This window comes from Oncorhynchus gorbuscha, linkage group LG16 (assembly GCF_021184085.1).
Source record: "Oncorhynchus gorbuscha isolate QuinsamMale2020 ecotype Even-year linkage group LG16, OgorEven_v1.0, whole genome shotgun sequence".
NCBI classification, from domain to species: domain Eukaryota; kingdom Metazoa; phylum Chordata; class Actinopteri; order Salmoniformes; family Salmonidae; genus Oncorhynchus; species Oncorhynchus gorbuscha.
This window is the reverse complement of record NC_060188.1, coordinates 37,406,615-37,424,124: the sequence shown is the minus strand read 5'-3', so window position 1 is coordinate 37,424,124 and position 17,510 is coordinate 37,406,615. Positions and strand designations below refer to the sequence as shown.

General features: G+C 44.3%; 1 pseudogene; it reads left to right on the top strand.

Moving 5' to 3' along the window:
• The window catches only part of LOC123999758, a 203,253-nt pseudogene that overhangs the window by 33,416 nt on the left and 152,327 nt on the right, over positions 1 to 17,510 (top strand).

Genomic DNA, 17,510 nt, shown 5'->3' with positions numbered 1-17,510 from the left:
GCTCACACTGCCCTACCCTGTGCTCTGACCTCTTTCTCCCCTCTCTCTCCAGATGAAATCTCGCGTCTTGTGACGGCCGGCCGCTCGACCCTATCCCCTCCTCTCTTCTCCAGACCATTTCCGGAGACCTTCTCCCCTACCTCACCTCGCTCATCAACTTATCCCTGACCGCTGGCTACGTCCCTTCCGTCTTCAAGAGAGCGAGAGTTGCACCCCTTCTGAAAAAACCTACACTCGATCCCTCAGATGTCAACAACTACAGACCAGTATCCCTTCTTTCTTTTCTCTCCAAAACTCTTGAAGGTGCCGTCCTTGGTCAGCTCTCCCGCTATCTCTCTCAGAATGACCTTCTTGATCCAAATCAGTCAGGTTTCAAGACTAGTCATTCAACTGAGACTGCTCTTCTCTGTATCACGGAGGCGCTCCGCACCGCTAAAGCTAACTCTCTCTCCTCTGCTCTCATCCTTCTAGATCCATCGGCTGCCTTCGATACTGTGAACCATCAGATCCTCCTCTCCACCCTCTCCGAGTTGGGCATCTCCGGCGCGGCCCACGCTTGGATTGCGTCCTACCTGACAGGTCGCTCCTACCAGGTGGCGTGGCGAGAATCTGTCTCCTCACCACGCGCTCTCACCACTGGTGTCCCCCAGGGCTCTGTTCTAGGCCCTCTCCTATTCTCGCTATACACCAAGTCACGTGGCTCTGTCATAACCTCACATGGTCTCTCCTATCATTGCTATGCAGACAACACACAACTAATCTTCTCCTTTCCCCCTTCTGATGACCAGGTGGCGAATCGCATCTCTGCATGTCTGGCAGACATATCAGTGTGGATGACGGATCACCACCTCAAGCTGAACCTCGGCAAGACGGAGCTGCTCTTCCTCCCGGGGAAGGACTGCCCGTTCCATGATCTCGCCATCACGGTTGACAACTCCATTGTGTCCTCCTCCTAGAGCGCTAAGAACCTTGGCGTGATCCTGGACAACACCCTGTCGTTCTCAACTAACATCAAGGCGGTGGCCCGTTCCTGTAGGTTCATGCTCTACAACATCCGCAGAGTACGACCCTGCCTCACACAGGAAGCGGCGCAGGTCCTAATCCAGGCACTTGTCATCTCCCGTCTGGATTACTGCAACTCGCTGTTGGCTGGGCTCCCTGCCTGTGCCATTAAACCCCTACAACTCATCCAGAACGCCGCAGCCCGTCTAGTGTTCAACCTTCCCAAGTTCTCTCACGTCACCCCGCTCCTCCGCTCTCTCCACTGGCTTCCAGTTGAAGCTCGCATCCGCTACAAGACCATGGTGCTTGCCTACGGAGCTGTGAGGGGAACGGCACCTCAGTACCTCCAGGCTCTGATCAGGCCCTACACCCAAATAAGGGCACTGCGTTCATCCACCTCTGGCCTGCTCGCCTCCCTACCACTGAGGAAGTACAGTTCCCGCTCAGCCCAGTCAAAACTGTTCGCTGCTCTGGCTCCCCAATGGTGGAACAAACTCCCTCACGACGCCAGGACAGCGGAGTCAATCACCACCTTCCGGAGACACCTGAAACCCCACCTCTTTAAGGAATACCTAGGATAGTATAAAGTAATCCTTCTCACCCCCCCTTAAAAGATTTAGATGCACTATTGTAAAGTGGCTGGTCCTCTGGATGTCATAAGGTGAATGCACCAATTTGTAAGTCGCTCTGGATAAGAGCGTCTGCTAAATGACTTAAATATAAATGTAAATGTAATACTGTTGTAACGGGGATCCTTATTGTAGCAACACACTTTTGGAGGGAAGGCAATCCTGTGCTGCGTTAGCTAAGTTTTCATGTCATCGGATGTAGTTCATAAAGGTCGAAGAGTGTATGTTAGGATGAAGTGTGAATTCATGCAAGGAATAATAAGTGTGAAGTTTGATTTCCTCCCTTCTGTAATAAGCAGCCAATGAGGTATTTGTTCCTTTATTCATGTGTTAATCTGAACCTGTTATAACGCCGGTTAAACTGTTATGTATGTAAGCACTTCAGAGTTATACCAAGCTAATAAGTCACTCGTAAGATAAGGTTGTAAGAGTGTGCTTAACTGTATTTTTCATTTACTTTATAGTTCTCACGGAAGGTGATAATTCTGACTAAAACTACAGAATAAAGCCGCCAGTTAAAATCAAGGAACGGCTGTGCTCGTGGTTACTGAAGGGAGCTACAGTGAATACTTTCGCAAGCCACTGTAGCAGCAGCCTTGGCATCCGGCATGACCCAGGCAATGAATTCCACAAACCACTGTGCACAATGATGGATTCTCTTTCACCCGATCCATGATGAAATAATCAAAAACACCAAAAAGGAGACTTTCAGTACAACCCCACTGACAACCTAGTAGCTGACACAAAAACATGAGCGATGTGATTTACCTTTCCTCAGCTTGCAGGAGTGGCAAGAGTTACCTTCCTCAACCCAAGCCTTTCCCCTTTAGTTTAGCAGTTGAGAGAGGGAGACTTTTTCCCCACAACAGAATGATTTTAAGATGACATAATAAAAAAGGGGGTGGCTACTGCTATTGGAAGGACAGCACACAGAGCGATGGGGTGAGCTTGCCAGAGGTGGGGAGAAAGACAAACGTGGTGGATGTTGCAAGACACAAGGAAACAGATTCAGTCCAAAGCACATTCCCATCCCAACCAACAAAGAGTGTAAAAGAGCGGGTGGATTTTGATATCAACATTGTGCAGTGTGATTGTCCTATAAGTAACTATTTTCTCTGAATTTTGTGAGGTCTCCTTTTTTCACATGAACTTGTATACTCTCACAGGGGTAAATAAGGTTGGGATCAGATCAAGTTGCAGCCATGGGCATGTAAACAAACCAAGACCCGCACCATCCACCATATCTCCTTACTATGTCTGAATATATCTGTGAAATATATGAGTAAAATAAGAGTATTATGTGATTTTGCGTCAGTATTTGCTTCCATTTCAGAGCATGCGTATCCAAGAATAAAACCAGCCCCTCTCCTCTAGAATAACTTTCTACCATAGTAGCGCAAAGAGCAGCTACAACCGTCTGCTAACTTCAAGGGGTCGGCTTTTTAAAGTAGTGGAACAGTCAGCAGAAAACAACACAATCCGGGGGAAAAAACCCAGCTACCTGCATTTTAGTGGACAGGGATTTAACCCACAGTGATGTGTAGCAGGTGGCATGAATGCATAACAAATGATCACAAGTCATTTTCAACACCTCATCTACATAAAGGTTGTAAAAGGGGCAGTTCGAACAATAACAAAACGGACACCCCGCCACTGATTTGGTAAACAGCTGAGGGATGGTGCTGGAGAAATGTAACCACTCTCAAACTCATGGAAAGAGCTATGGATACAAGAACTGACCATCCATAATATCAAAATGATAGATTTAACCATGTGTTGGGCTATACAGTGTTTGTTTACATTTACTTTGTTTACAAACATTGGAGTAAAACAACCTTATATTTTGGGTTCTGATGGGGTATGACAGTTGAATTAGGTTGATAAGGGCATCTATAAATTATATTCTTGAAGAATCAATGAGCATACACTATCGTTCAAAAGTTTGTGGTCACTTAGAAATGTCCTTGTTTTTGAAAGAAAAACATTTTTTTTGTCCTTAATTTAAAAGTAAAAAAATGGATGTAGCAAGTGCAGATTGACCCTTTAAGATCTATAGACCAGGAACCATGCCAGTTAAGCCAGATGTCAGCAGTGTAAGCTGCGTCAAAGTCTAAATCATTATTTACTGTGCATGCATAATCATAATCATATGGGCATGTACCGTATGTACCGTATGTGTTTTATGTGTGGTCTCCGGCTAACTAGAGATTGTGTTGACATGTCTCAATGTGCAATTACAGTCAAGTAGTTTGGGCACGCAGTATGTAAATGCTACAGTGAATATGACGTTATGAATTGGCCACCTCTCTCTTTTGACACAGGTCGGAACAATCTGCAGTGGACTGAGACCCGCCACCACTGAAAAGAACACAATCAGTGTCAAGATGGACGCCTGCTTTATGACTCACATCACCCTCATTTGTACACCACTCTCTGCACCGCCCCACATGATGGGTCTTTTAGGTGTGAGTTTCAAAGCTACAAACGGGCACAGGAAAGAACCCTGGAGATCCATGACAATGTGACAATGTTCTAAGACTGAGGGGAGAGTGTAGTAAGTACTGTCTTAACAACAGAGGCACAAACTCTGCAGTTGAACTGATGTTTGGTGTTAACGCGGAAATCTGCAATCGCTACACCCATATTGTGACTTTTAAATTATTTATTTACAGCCATTGATTCTTGAAGAATATAACACATGCCTCATGAGCTGAGTTCAACTGGTGTACCCCATCAGAACCCCAAATAATATTTTTTTTACTATAATGTTTAGAAACAATGTAAATCAGTTAAGGTGAATGCACCAATTTGTAAGTCGCTCTGGATAAGAGCGTCTGCTAAATGACTTAAATGTAAATGTAATGTGTATGTCATAAAACAAGGTTGAAATGGATAAGGACACAACCTCTCCTAACACAGGCCTAGTTGAAAATAGAGTAATGGCTGTTGTGTCACGTTAATCAGTCTGCAAACAAGGCTCACAGACTCATTGCAAAAGAAAACCATATTTTGCAATGGGGGGAAAAATACTAAAGCGCTTTTCAAGTAGCCACAGAAGTCACCTAACCTTCATTATTCTTCTAATGAAGCTGTAAGGTTCTTACCTGTTGCTTCTAATCTGTCAATAGTAGTTAGTCTACCACCACCTCATTTTTAATTCAAAAACATGTATCTCAGAGTGGGATGTGAGAACCCATCTTCGTGCTGAATAGGTTTGGCATCTCTCCTTCTCCCTCTTTCACTTTCTCTCTCCTCTACTGGAAAAATAAACCCAATAAAAAGAGGCAGTAGAGGGAGGCATTTAGAAAATATCAGCAGTAGCCCTCGGGGCTACACTGCAGTCTCTGTGTTCAGCGACAAATATGTAGAAGCCTCCTTCCTGAGTGCCATCTCATCTCTGGCTCTCACAGGACAAAGAGCAGAAAAGAAGTGTAGTGACTCATGGTCCATTTGCAGTGAAAAGGGTTTTTCTTTTCTTTTTTAAAGAGGTCTGGATCTGAGGCCTGGATTTGCAAAGAGTTTAATGTGTCACAAAATAAATGAGGAGAAAAGGGAGAAACTCTTTGTGGATCAGGCAACAAAAGGAACTAAAGAGAAGAGTGCAAGCGCTGGATGGGAAAACCTATCGTCAGATCCCTGATCTGTGCTGTCCATGGCAAAGGGGCCTTTACAAATTAGGGCAACCATATAGAGGGTGCTTCATTTGCTTAGCAAAGGCAGAGCTTCAGTTAGTGGGTTAGTATGGAAGGGTCATTCACGGATGGCCAGGGCTTTTAAAATGGTTGTTACCTGGAGCTGTTAAAAAACGACAACAAAGAAAAACAAAGAACCGAACAGAACATTAGAACTGATCCAAAACATACAGCAGCACCGTGATTGATATTCAACCATGTCTTTCATTCACATCGCACGTCTATGCATGTCACAATCACTTTTACATTTACATGGGAATTCCGTTATTCCCCATTGCCACATATTTCACTTGTATTGCAAATACATACTTTGCCAGAGGCAACATAAAAATAAAAGACAACAACACACAGACATGAACAAAAAGTAACTTAAAAACAACAGAGAACAAAGCAGACGTGGCAGACAAGTGAGACACAATATGTGGGCTATGTGGAATATATCTGGCGTTGGAGCTATTACAGTTCAAATCCATGTACCAAGCTGCATTGCCGTACTGGTACTTCCAGATGGTTTGTCCGATGGAGTACACCAGAGAAATGGCCAGTAGACAGCCGAACAGCAATAGAATCTGGAAGTTTGTGATGCGCTCCACGTTAGACAGCTTCAGTGGAGGCCGTGTGGAGTTCCGGACAAAAGACATGGACATAAGTAATACATGTTCAATATTACATTCCGTGAACGAGTATATGGACACAAAAACAAAATTAGGGGAATAAATCCAATTGGTCTTAACTTCACATGTAGGACCTTGGTTTGTTGGTTTTCTAACTCAACAGGCAATATGATCCAAGGAACCAAAGTCCTACCTCAATATGCAAAGATGGGGTTAACAGAGGGTTTTGCACTTGCAATGACTGTGGTGTGGTTTCGTGACCTACATTAATTGAATGCACTGACTACGTGGCTCTGGATAAGAGCGTCTGCTAAATGACTGAAATGTCAAATGTAAACCAGCAGAGGGCTTCACCTGCATGAGCTTGGTGTCGTGTCCGGTGTAGACCACAGCGCCATGGACCCACTGGGTGTTCCTCAACTGGGTACCTCGCAGCAGAATCTGGTCTGGACCCAGAGACGCAGTGCTGGAGTCACAAACATAAGTCTCCATGAGTAGGCAACATGGCATAGTGTGGAGGAGCTTGAGAAACTATGGAACTCAAATACAACGTTGGTCTTACTGCTATAGTGACACTAACACTGAGCAGGTGCTTCTAATCAAATCAAATCAAATTGTAATTGGTCACATACACATGAATAGCAGTTATTGCGGGAGTAGCAAAATGCTAGCTCCAACAGTGAGGTAATATCTAACAAGTAATGTCTATCAATTTCACAACAATACACACAAATGGAATTAAGAATATATAAACATTGGAAAGCAATGTCGGAGCAACATAGACTAAAATAGAGTAGAATAGAATACAGTATATACTGTACCTATGAGATGAGTAGCGCGATGAGTGTGTAAAGATTATTTAACTGACTAGTGTTCAAAATTTCAAGTCTATGTATATAGGGCAGCAGCCTCTAACGTGCTAGTGATGGCTATTTAACAGAATGATGGCCTTGAGATAGAAGCTGTTTTTCAGTCTCTCGGTACCAGCTTTGATTCACCTCTACTGACCTCCCTTCTGGATGGTAGCGAGGTGAACAGGCAGTGGCTCGGGTGGTAGTTGTCCTTGATTATTTTTTTTGTCTCCAAGTGACAGCGGGTGCTGTAGGTGTCCTGGAGGGCAGGTATTTGGCCCTCAGTGATGCGTTGGGCAAACCGCACCACCCTCTGGAGAGCCCTGTGGTTACAGGTGGTGCAGTTGCAGTACCAGGCGGTGATACAACCTGACAGGATGCTCTCAATTGTGCATCTGTAAAAGTGTGAGGGTTTTAGTTGCCAAGCCAAATTTCTTCAGCTTCCTGATGTTGAAGAGGCAATGTTGCGCCTTCATCACGCTGTCTGTGTGGGTGGACCATTTTAGTTTCTCAGTGATGTGTACACCGAGGAACTTAAAACTTTCCACCTTCTCCACTGCTGTCCCATCATTGTGGATAGGGGGGTGCTCCCTCTGCTGTTTCCTGAAGTCCACGATCAGCTCCTTTGTTTTGTTGACGTTGGGTGAGAGGTTATTTTCCTGGCACCACACTCCCAGGGCCCTCACCTCCTGTCTGTAGGCTGTCTCGACATTGTTGGTAAGCAGGCCTACTACTGTTGTCTGAAAACTTGATGATTGAGTTGGAGGCATGCATGGCCACTCAGTCATGTGTGATCAGGGAGTACAAGAGGGAGCTGAGCACGCACCCTTGTGGGGCCCCTGTGTTGAGGATCAGCAAAGTGGAGGTGTTGTTTCCTAACTTCAACACCTGGGGGGTGACCCATCAGGAAGTCCAGAACTCAGGTTCACAGGGCTGGGTTCAGACCCTGGGCCCCAAGCTTAATGATGAGCTTGGAGGGTACTATGGTGTTGAGTGTTGAGCTATAGTCAACGAACAGCATTCTTACATAGGTATTCCTGGTCTGTGCATGCTCTGAGGGCGCGACTAGGGATTCTGTCTGGGCCAGCAGCCTTGCCAGGGTTAACACGCTTAAATATCTTACTCACGTCGGCCACGGAGAAGGAGAGCCCACAGTCCTTGGTAGCTGGCCAAGTCGGTGGCACTGTGTTATCCTCAAAGCGGGCGAAAAAGGTGTTTAGCTTGTCTGGAAGCAAGACGTCGGTGTCCCAGACGTGGCTAGTTTTCCCTTTGTAGTCCGTGATTATCTGTAGACCCTGCCACAAACGGCTCGTGTCTGAGCCATTGAATTGCAACTCCACTTTGTCTCTGTACTGATATTTTGCCTGTTTGATTGCCTTACGTAGGGAATAACAACCCTGTTTGTTTTTGTTTGTACTTCCCAGTCACCTTGCCAAGGTTGAAGGCGGTAGTTTGCGCTTTCAGTTTTGTGCGAATGCTGCCATCTATACATGGTTTCTGGTTTTCTCCTATATACAGTTGAAGTCCGAAGTTTACATACACTTAGGTTTGAGTCATTAAAACTCGTTTTTCAACTACTCCACAAATTTCTGGTTAACAAACTACAGTTTTGGCAAGTCGGTTAGGACATCTACTTTGTGCATGACACAAGTCTTTTTTTTTGCTGTTTACAGACAGATTATTTGCCTTATAATTCACTGTATCACAATTCCAGTGGGTCAGAAGTTTACATACACTAAATTGACTGTGCCTGTAAACAGCTTGGAAAATTACAGAAAATTATGTCATGGCTTTAGAAGCTTTTGATAGGCTAATTGACATCATTTGAGTCAATTGGAGGTGTATCTGTGGATGTATTTCAAGCCTACCTTCAAACTCAGTGCCTCTTTGCTTGACATCATGGGAAAATAAAACTAAATCAGCCAAAAATTGTAACCTCCTTGGGAGCAATTTCCAAATGCCTGAAGGTACCACATTGATCTGTACAAACAATAGTAAGCAATTATAAACCCCAGGGGACCACGCAGCCGTCATACCGCTCAGGAAGGAGATGCGTTCTGTCTACTAGAGATGAACGTACTTTGGTGCGAAAAGTGCAAATCAATCCCAGAACAGCAGCAAAGGACCTTGTGAAGATGCTGGAGGAAACGGGTACAAAAATATCTATATCCACAGTAAAATGAGTCCTACATCGACATAACCTGAAAGACCACTCAGCAAGGAAGAAGCCACTGCTCCAAAACCGCCATAAAAAAGCCAGACTACGGTTTGCAACTGCACATGGGTACAAAGATCGCACTTTCTGAAGAAATGTCCTCTGGTCTGATGAAACTTCTTCCAAATGGACAATGACCCCAAGCATACTTCCAAAGTTGTGTCAAAATGCCTTAAGAACAAAGTCAAGATATTGGAGTGGCCATAACAAAGCCCTGACCTCAATCCCATTGAAAATTTGTGGGCAGAACTGAAAAAACATGTGCGAGCAAGGAAGCTTTACAAACCTGACTCAGTTACAACAACTCTCATTCAGGAGGAATGGGCCAAAATTCACACAACTTATTGTGGGAAGCTTGTGGAAGGCTACCTGAAACGTTTGACCCAAGTTAAACTATTTAAAGGCAATGCTACCAAATACTAATTGAGTGTATGTAAACTTCTGACACACAGGGAATGTGATGAGAGAAATAAAAGCTGAAATAAATCATTCTCTCTACTATTATTCTGACATGTCACATTCTTAAAATAAAGTGGTGTTCCGAACTGACCTAAGACAGGGGATTTTTACTAGGATTGTATGTCAGGAATTGTGAAAATCTGAGGTTAAATGTATTTGGCTAAGGTGTATGTCAACTCCCGACTTCAACTGTATGTTCAATGAGCAGATGCCCACATACTTTTGTTAATTTAGTGTATGTGTAACCTGTGACCTTCTCTCAGCTTGTGAGCAAGAAAAATAATTACCCCTTGAAGGACAATAAACATCATCAATCAATGAATCAATCAATCTGGGATAACAGCAACAAGAAACAGACAAAGTTGCTCCGTACCTTGACATTCCTTCTTATTGACGACATTGTCGGCGTTGTGACGTTTCTGCAACGACAAAAGGAATCACTTCAACCAAGACACACAGTTCAGGCATTTAGACAATACATTAGTAATGCAGTCAATGATTTGAATTGAAGACCCCCCACCCCCTTTTAATAAAATGTGGGCCCCCCTACACATTGGGCAACCAAAAATGTTCAGCCTAGCCTACCTCAAACACTAGTCAACAGAGACAAAACAACGGCAGTTTCACTCAGACATACAGTAACAGTCAAAAGTATGGGTTTTTCTTTATTTGTATTATTATCTACATTGTAGAATAATAGCGAAGACATCAAAACTATGAAATAACACTTATGGAAACATGTAGTAACCAAAAAAGTGTTAAACAAATCAAGATATATTTTATATTTGAGATTCTTCAAAGTAGCCAGCCACCTTTTGCCTTGATGACAGCTTTGCAAACTCTTGGCATTCTCTCAACCAGTTTCCTGAGGAATGCTTTTCCAGCAGTCTTGAAGGAGTTCCTACATTTGCTGAGCAGCTGTTTGCTGCTTTTCCTTCTCTCTGCAGTGTAACTCATCCCAAACCATCTCAATTGGGTTGAGGTCGGGTGATTGTGGAGGCCAGGCCCATAACCATGTGTGTGAGGTGTATACTTTTGTTTCAAAGTAGATATGTTTAAGACTACCAGGAAACACTGTGTGACCCTGATTTAGCCCACTGCAGTAAAAGTTTAGACATCACAACTGAGCATATTTTGTGTTTTGGGAACCTATCTCTTGTAATGTACCCACACTGTTCCCACAAACTAATGACATATTCTGGGAACCTTTACATAACTCAGAAAGGCTATTTTGTCAACATTCTTGCAACATGTGAGAGCAAAATTGCAAGATTATGTTATAATCCTGTAATTGCATCAAATGGTTGTTTTATACAACATAATAAAGGGTTCTTATAACTCTAATGCAGTAATTAAATAACAAAGTTAGATTGTTTTTAAGAAATGCAAAAGACTCTCCTTTTGATTACAATAATTCCATGTCAAATGAGTGTTTTGTGCACCCTGATACAAACACAATCTGAACGTCAGCACAACTGGACATTTGTTGTGTTTTGGGAACATATCTCGTCATGTCCCCACAATGTTACCACAACCTAATGAGACATTATAGGAACCTTTAAAGAACAGACAAAATGTGGTCTGGGATGTTCAGGTGAAAAGAAAACATTGTAGAATCATCCACACAAATGGACAATTTTGTGTTTTGGGAACATATCTTGTGTGATGTCCCCACAATGTTCCCACCAGACTGTGGGAACCTTTAAAGGGATACTTTAGGATTTTCAAAACATCTGTAGCCTACCTGTGTAGCCTACCTGTGTTTTGATTCAATCTATTTTGCCTTGTGGCACTTGCTATGAAGTTTTGAGAAAAATCCATTCAAACTCCTAAGAAATGTGGTGGTGTTTTTTGTTATAAAAGTAGTTATAGTATACTATTAAATTCAGTTATGTTACGTTTAATGTGATCGTGCAGGCATACATTGCCTTCAGAAAGTATTCATACCCCTTGACTTATTCCACATTTTGTGTTACAGCCTGATTTCAAAATAGATAAAAACATATTTTTTTTCTCACCCATCTACACACAATACCCCATAATGACAAAGTGAAAACATGTTTTTAGAAATGTTGTTTTCAGATGTATAGAAAATTCAATACAGACATCTAATTTACAACCCACCCTGAGTCAATACTTTGTAGAATTTTGTAAAACATTCCTTATAAAGATGAGACCAAGGCACAGAGTTCCACATGTTTTTAATAAAACCGAAATTCAGCAAAACAAAACAAACAAGCACAAACGAAACGTGAAGCTATACGAATAGTGCAGACAGGCAACTAAACATAGAACAAGATCCCACAAACAACAAAGGAAAAATGACAACGATAAACAGCTGCCTCTGATTGGGAACCATATCAGGCCCCCATAGACATACAAATCACCTAGACCTACAAAAAAAAGCCGATAGCGATTAATCGGATGATTTTAATATATACAGTCATGGCCAAAAGTGTCATGTTTTGTCATTGGTTATCATGTCTTCTTTCCCTCTTTCTCTCCCTCTCTCGCTCTCTCTCTCTATCGTTCCGTTCCTGCTCCCAGCTGTTCCTCATTCTCCTAACTACCTCATTTACTCTTTTCACACCTGTCCCCTATTTTGCCCTCTGATTAGAGCCCCTATTTCTCCCTCTGTTTTCCGCTTCTGTCCTTGTCGGATCCTTGTATGATGTTCGCTGTTCTGTGTCCTTGTCTCCCCCTGTCGTGTTTTACCTTCTTCAGATGCTGCGTGTGAGCAGGTGTCTAGGTCTGTTACGGCCGGTGCCTTCCCGAAGCAACCTGCAGTCTGTGGTCGAGTCTCCAGTCAGTCCTCTCTACTGACGAGTGGATTTCAGTTTTCCTGTTTTGTTTTCACCTTGATAATTTCCAGGATTATCACTTTTGTCTAGAACTGGAATAAAGACTCTGTTTTCGTTAAGTCGCTTTTGGGTCCTCATTCACCAGCATAACAAAAAGTTTTGAGAATGACACAAATATTAATTTTCACAAAGTCTGCTGCCTCAGTGTGTATGATGGCAATTGGCATATACTCCAGAATGTCATGAAGAGTCATCAGATGAATTACAATTAATTGCAAAGTCCCTCTTTGCCATGCAAATGAACTGAATTTAAAAAAACGTTTCCACTGCATTTCAGCCCTGCCACAAAAGGACCAGCTGACATCATGTCAGTGATTCTCTCGTTAACACAGGTGTGAGTGTTGACGAGGACAAGGCTAGAGATCACTCTGTCATGCTGATTGAGTTCGAATAACAGACTGGAAGCTTCAAAAGGAGGGTGGTGCTTGGAATCATTGTTCTTCCAATGTCAACCAAGGTTACCTGCAAGGAAACACGTGCCGTCATCATTGCTTTGCACAAAAAGGGCTTCACAGGAAAGGATATTGCTGCCAGTAAGATTACACCTAAATCAACCATTTATCGGATCATCAAGAACTTCAAGGAGAGTGGTTCAATTGTTGTGAAGAAGGCTTCAGGGCGCCCAAGAAAGTCCAGCAAGCACCAGGACCATCTCCTAAAGTTGATTCAACTGCAGAATCGGGGCATCACCAGTACAGAGCTTGCTCAGGAATGGTAGCAGGCAGGTATGAGTGCATCTGGAGGATGGCCTGGTGTCAAGATGGGCAGCAAAGAAGCCACTTCTCTCCAGGAAAAACATCAAGGACATACTGATATTCTGCAAAAGGTACAGGGATTGGAATGCTTGAGGACTGGGGTAAAGTCATTTTCTCTGAGGAATCCCCTTTCTGATTGTTTGGGGCATCAGAAAAAAGCTTGTCTGGAGAAGACAAGGTGAGCGCTACCATCAGTCCTATGTCATGTCAACAGTAAAGCATTCTGAGACCATTAATTTAGGGGTTGCTTCTCAGCCAAGGGAATAGGGCTCACTCACAAACTTGCCTAAGCACACAGCCATGAATAAAGAAATGGTACCAACACATCCTCCGAGAGCAACTTCTCCCAACTATCCAGGAACAGTTTGATGGAGCACCTTGCCATAAAGCAAAAGTGATAACTAAGTGGCTTGGGGAACAAAACATCAATATTTTGGGTCCATGGCCAGGACACTACCCAGACCTTAATCCCATTGAGAACTTCTGGTCAATCCTCAAGAGGTGGGTGGACAAACAAAAACCTCCAAGCATTGATTATGCAAGAATGGGCTGCCATCAGATGTGGCACAGAAGTTAATTGACAGCATGCCAGGGCGGATTGCAGAGGTCTTGAAAAAGAAGGGTCAACACTGCAAATATTGACTCTTTGCATCAACTTCATGTAATTGTCAATAAAAGCCTTTGACACTTATGAAATCCTTGTAATTATACTTTAGTATTCCATAGTAACATCTGACAAAAATAATCTAAAAACACTGAAGCAGCAGACTTTGTGGAAATTAATATTTGTGTCATTCTCGAAACTTTTGGCCACGACTGTACAGTTGAAGACGGAAGTTTACATGCACATAGGTTGGAGTCATTAAAACTCGTTTTTCAACCACTCCACAAATTTCTTGTTAACAAACTACAGTTTTGGCAAGTCGGTTAGGACATCTACTTTGTGCATGACAAGTACTTTTTCCAACAATTGTTTACAGACAGATTATATCACTTATAATTTACTGTTCCAGTGGGTCAGAAGTTTATATACACTAAGTTGACTGTGCCTGTAAATAGCTTGGAAAATTCCAAGATGTCATGGCTTTAGAAGCTTCTGATAGGCTAATTGACATCATTTGAGTCAATTGGAGGTGTACCTGTGAATGTATTTCAAGACGTACCTTCAAACTCAGTGCCTCTTTTGCTTGACATGATCTTCCAGCGCCGACAGAGATGGACGCCTCGCTTCGCGTTCCGAGGAAACTATGCAGTTTTTTTTTTTTTACATGTTATTTCTTACATTGGTACCCCAGGTCATCTTAGGTTTCATTACATACAGTCGAGAAGAACTACTGAACATAAGAGCAGCGTCAACTCACCATCAGTACGACCAAGAATATGACTGTCGCGAAGCAGATCCTGTGTTCTGCCTTTCACCCAGGACAACGGAATGGACCGCAAAAAACGACTTCATAAAAGGGGAAAATGAAGCGGTCTTCTGGTCAGACTCCGGAGACGTGCACCTCTCTCTAGCATTCTCCTCGCCAATGTCCAGTCTCTTGACAACAAGGTTGATGAAATCTGAGCAAGGGTAGCATTCCAGAGGGACATCAGAGACTAACGTTCTTTGCTTCACGGAAACATGGCTCACTGGAGAGACGCTATCAGAGTCGGTGCAGCCAGCTGGTTTCTCCACGCATCGCGCCGACAGAAACAAACATCTTTCTGGTAAGAAGAGGGGCGGGGGAGTATGCTTCATGGTTAACGTGACGTGGTGTGGCTACAACAACATACAGGAACTCAAGTCCTTCTGTTCACCTGATTTAGAATTCCTCACAATCAAATGTCGACCGCATTATCTACCAAGGGAATTCTCTTCGATTATAATCACAGTATATATTCCCCCCCAAGCAGACACATCAATGGCTCTGAACGAACTTTATTTGACTCTTTGCAAACTGGAATCCATATATCCGGAGGCTGCATTCATTGTAACTGGGGATTTTAACAAGGCTAATCTGAAAACAAGACTCCCTAAATTTTATCAGCATATTGATTGCGCAACCAGGGCTGGAAAAACCTTGGATCATTGCTATTCCAACTTCCGCAACGCATATAAGGCCCTGCCCCGCTCTCCTTTCGGGAAAGCTGACCACGACTCCATTTTGTTGATCCCTGCCTACAGACAGAAACTAAAACAAGAAGCTCCCGCGCTGAGGTTTGTTCAACGCTGGTCCGACCAATCTGATTCCACACTCCAAGACTGGTTCCATCACGTGGACTGGGATATGTTTCGTATTGCGTCAGACAACAACATTGACAAATACGCTGATTCGGTGGGCGAGTTCATTGGAATGTGCGTTGAAGATGTCGTTCACATAGCAACGATTAAAACATTCCCAAACTAGAAACCGTGGATTGATGGCAGCATTGGCGTGAAACTGAAAGCGCGAACCACTGATTTTAATCAGGGCACGGTGACCGGAAACATGACGGAATACAAACAGTGTAACTATTCCCTCCGCAAGGCAATCAAACAAGCTAAGCGTCAGTATAGAGACAAAGTAGAATCTCAATTCAACGGCTCAGACACAAGAGGTATGTGGAAGGGTTTACAGTCCATCACGGATTACAAAAAGAAAACCAGCCCCGTCACGGACCAGGATATCTTGCTCCCAGGCAGACTAAATAACTTTTTTGCCCGCTTTGAGGACAATGCAGTGCCACTGACACGGTCCGCAACTAAAACATGCGGACTCTCCTTCACTGCAGCCGACGTGAGGAAAACATTTAAACGTGTCAACTCTTGCAAGGCTGCAGGCCCCAGACGGCATCCCCAGCCGCGCCCTCAGAGCATGCGCAGACCAGCTGGCTGGTGTGTTTACGGATATATTCAATCAATCCCTATCCCAGTCTGTTGTTCCCACATGCTTCAAGAGGGCCGCCATTGTTCCTGTTCCTAACATTTACATTACATTTAAGTCATTTAGCAGACGCTCTTATCCAGAGCGACTTACAAATTGGTGCATTCACCTTATGACATCCAGTGGAACAGTCACTTTACGATAGTGCATCTAAATCTTAAAGGGGGGGGATACTTATCCTATCCTAGGTATTCCTTAAAGAGGTGGGGTTTCAGGTGTCTCCGGAAGGTGGTGATTGACTCCGCTGTCCTGGCATCGTGAGGGAGTTTGTTCCACCATTGGGGGGCCAGAGCAGCGAACAGTTTTGACTGGGCTGAGCGGGAGCTGTACTTCCTCAGTGGTAGGGAGGCGAGCAGGCCAGAGGTGGATGAACGCAGTGCCCTTGTTTGGGTGTAGGGCCTGATCAGAGCCTGGAGGTACTGAGGTGCCGTTCCCCTCACAGCTCCGTAGGCAAGCACCATGGTCTTGTAGCGGATGCGAGCTTCAACTGGAAGCAAGTGGAGAGAACGGAGGAGCGGGGTGACGTGTGAGAACTTGGGAAGGTTGAACACCAGACGGGCTGCGGCGTTCTGGATGAGTTGAAGGGGTTTAATGGCACAGGCAGGGAGCCCAGCCAACAGCGAGTTGCAGTAATCCAGACGGGAGATGACAAGGCAGGGTCGTACTCTGCAGATGTTGTAGAGCATAAACCTACAGGAACGGGCCACCGCCTTGATGTTGGTTGAGAACGACAGGGTGTTGTCCAGGATCACACCAAGGTTCTTAGCGCTCTGGGAGGAGGACACAATGGAGTTGTCAACCGTGATGGCGAGATCATGGAACGGGCAGTCCTTCCCCGGGAGGAAGAGCAGCTCCGTCTTGCCGAGGTTCAGCTTGAGGTGGTGATCCGTCATCCACACTGATATGTCTGCCAGACATGCAGAGATGCGATTCGCCACCTGGTCATCAGAAGGGGGAAAGGAGAAGATTAGTTGTGTGTCGTCTGCATAGCAATGATAGGAGAGACCATGTGAGGTTATGACAGAGCCAAGTGACTTGGTGTATAGCGAGAATAGGAGAGGGCCTAGAACAGAGCCCTGGGGGACACCAGTGGTGAGAGCGCGTGGTGAGGAGACAGATTCTCGCCACGCCACCTAGTAGGAGCGACCTGTCAGGTAGGACGCAATCCAAGCGTGGGCCGCGCCGGAGATGCCCAACTCGGAGAGGGTGGAGAGGAGGATCTGATGGTTCACAGTATCGAAGGCAGCCGATAGATCTAGAAGGATGAGAGCAGAGGAGAGAGAGTTAGCTTTAGCAGTGCGGAGCGCCTCCGTGATACAGAGGAGAGCAGTCTCAGTTGAATGACTAGTCTTGAAACCTGACTGATTTGGATCAAGAAGGTCATTCAGAGAGAGATAGCGGGAGAGCTGGCCAAGGACGGCACGTTCAAGAGTTATGGAGAGAAAAGAAAGAAGGGATACTGGTCTATAATTGTTGACATCGGAGGGATCGAGTGTAGGTTTTTTCAGAAGGGGTGCAACTCTCGC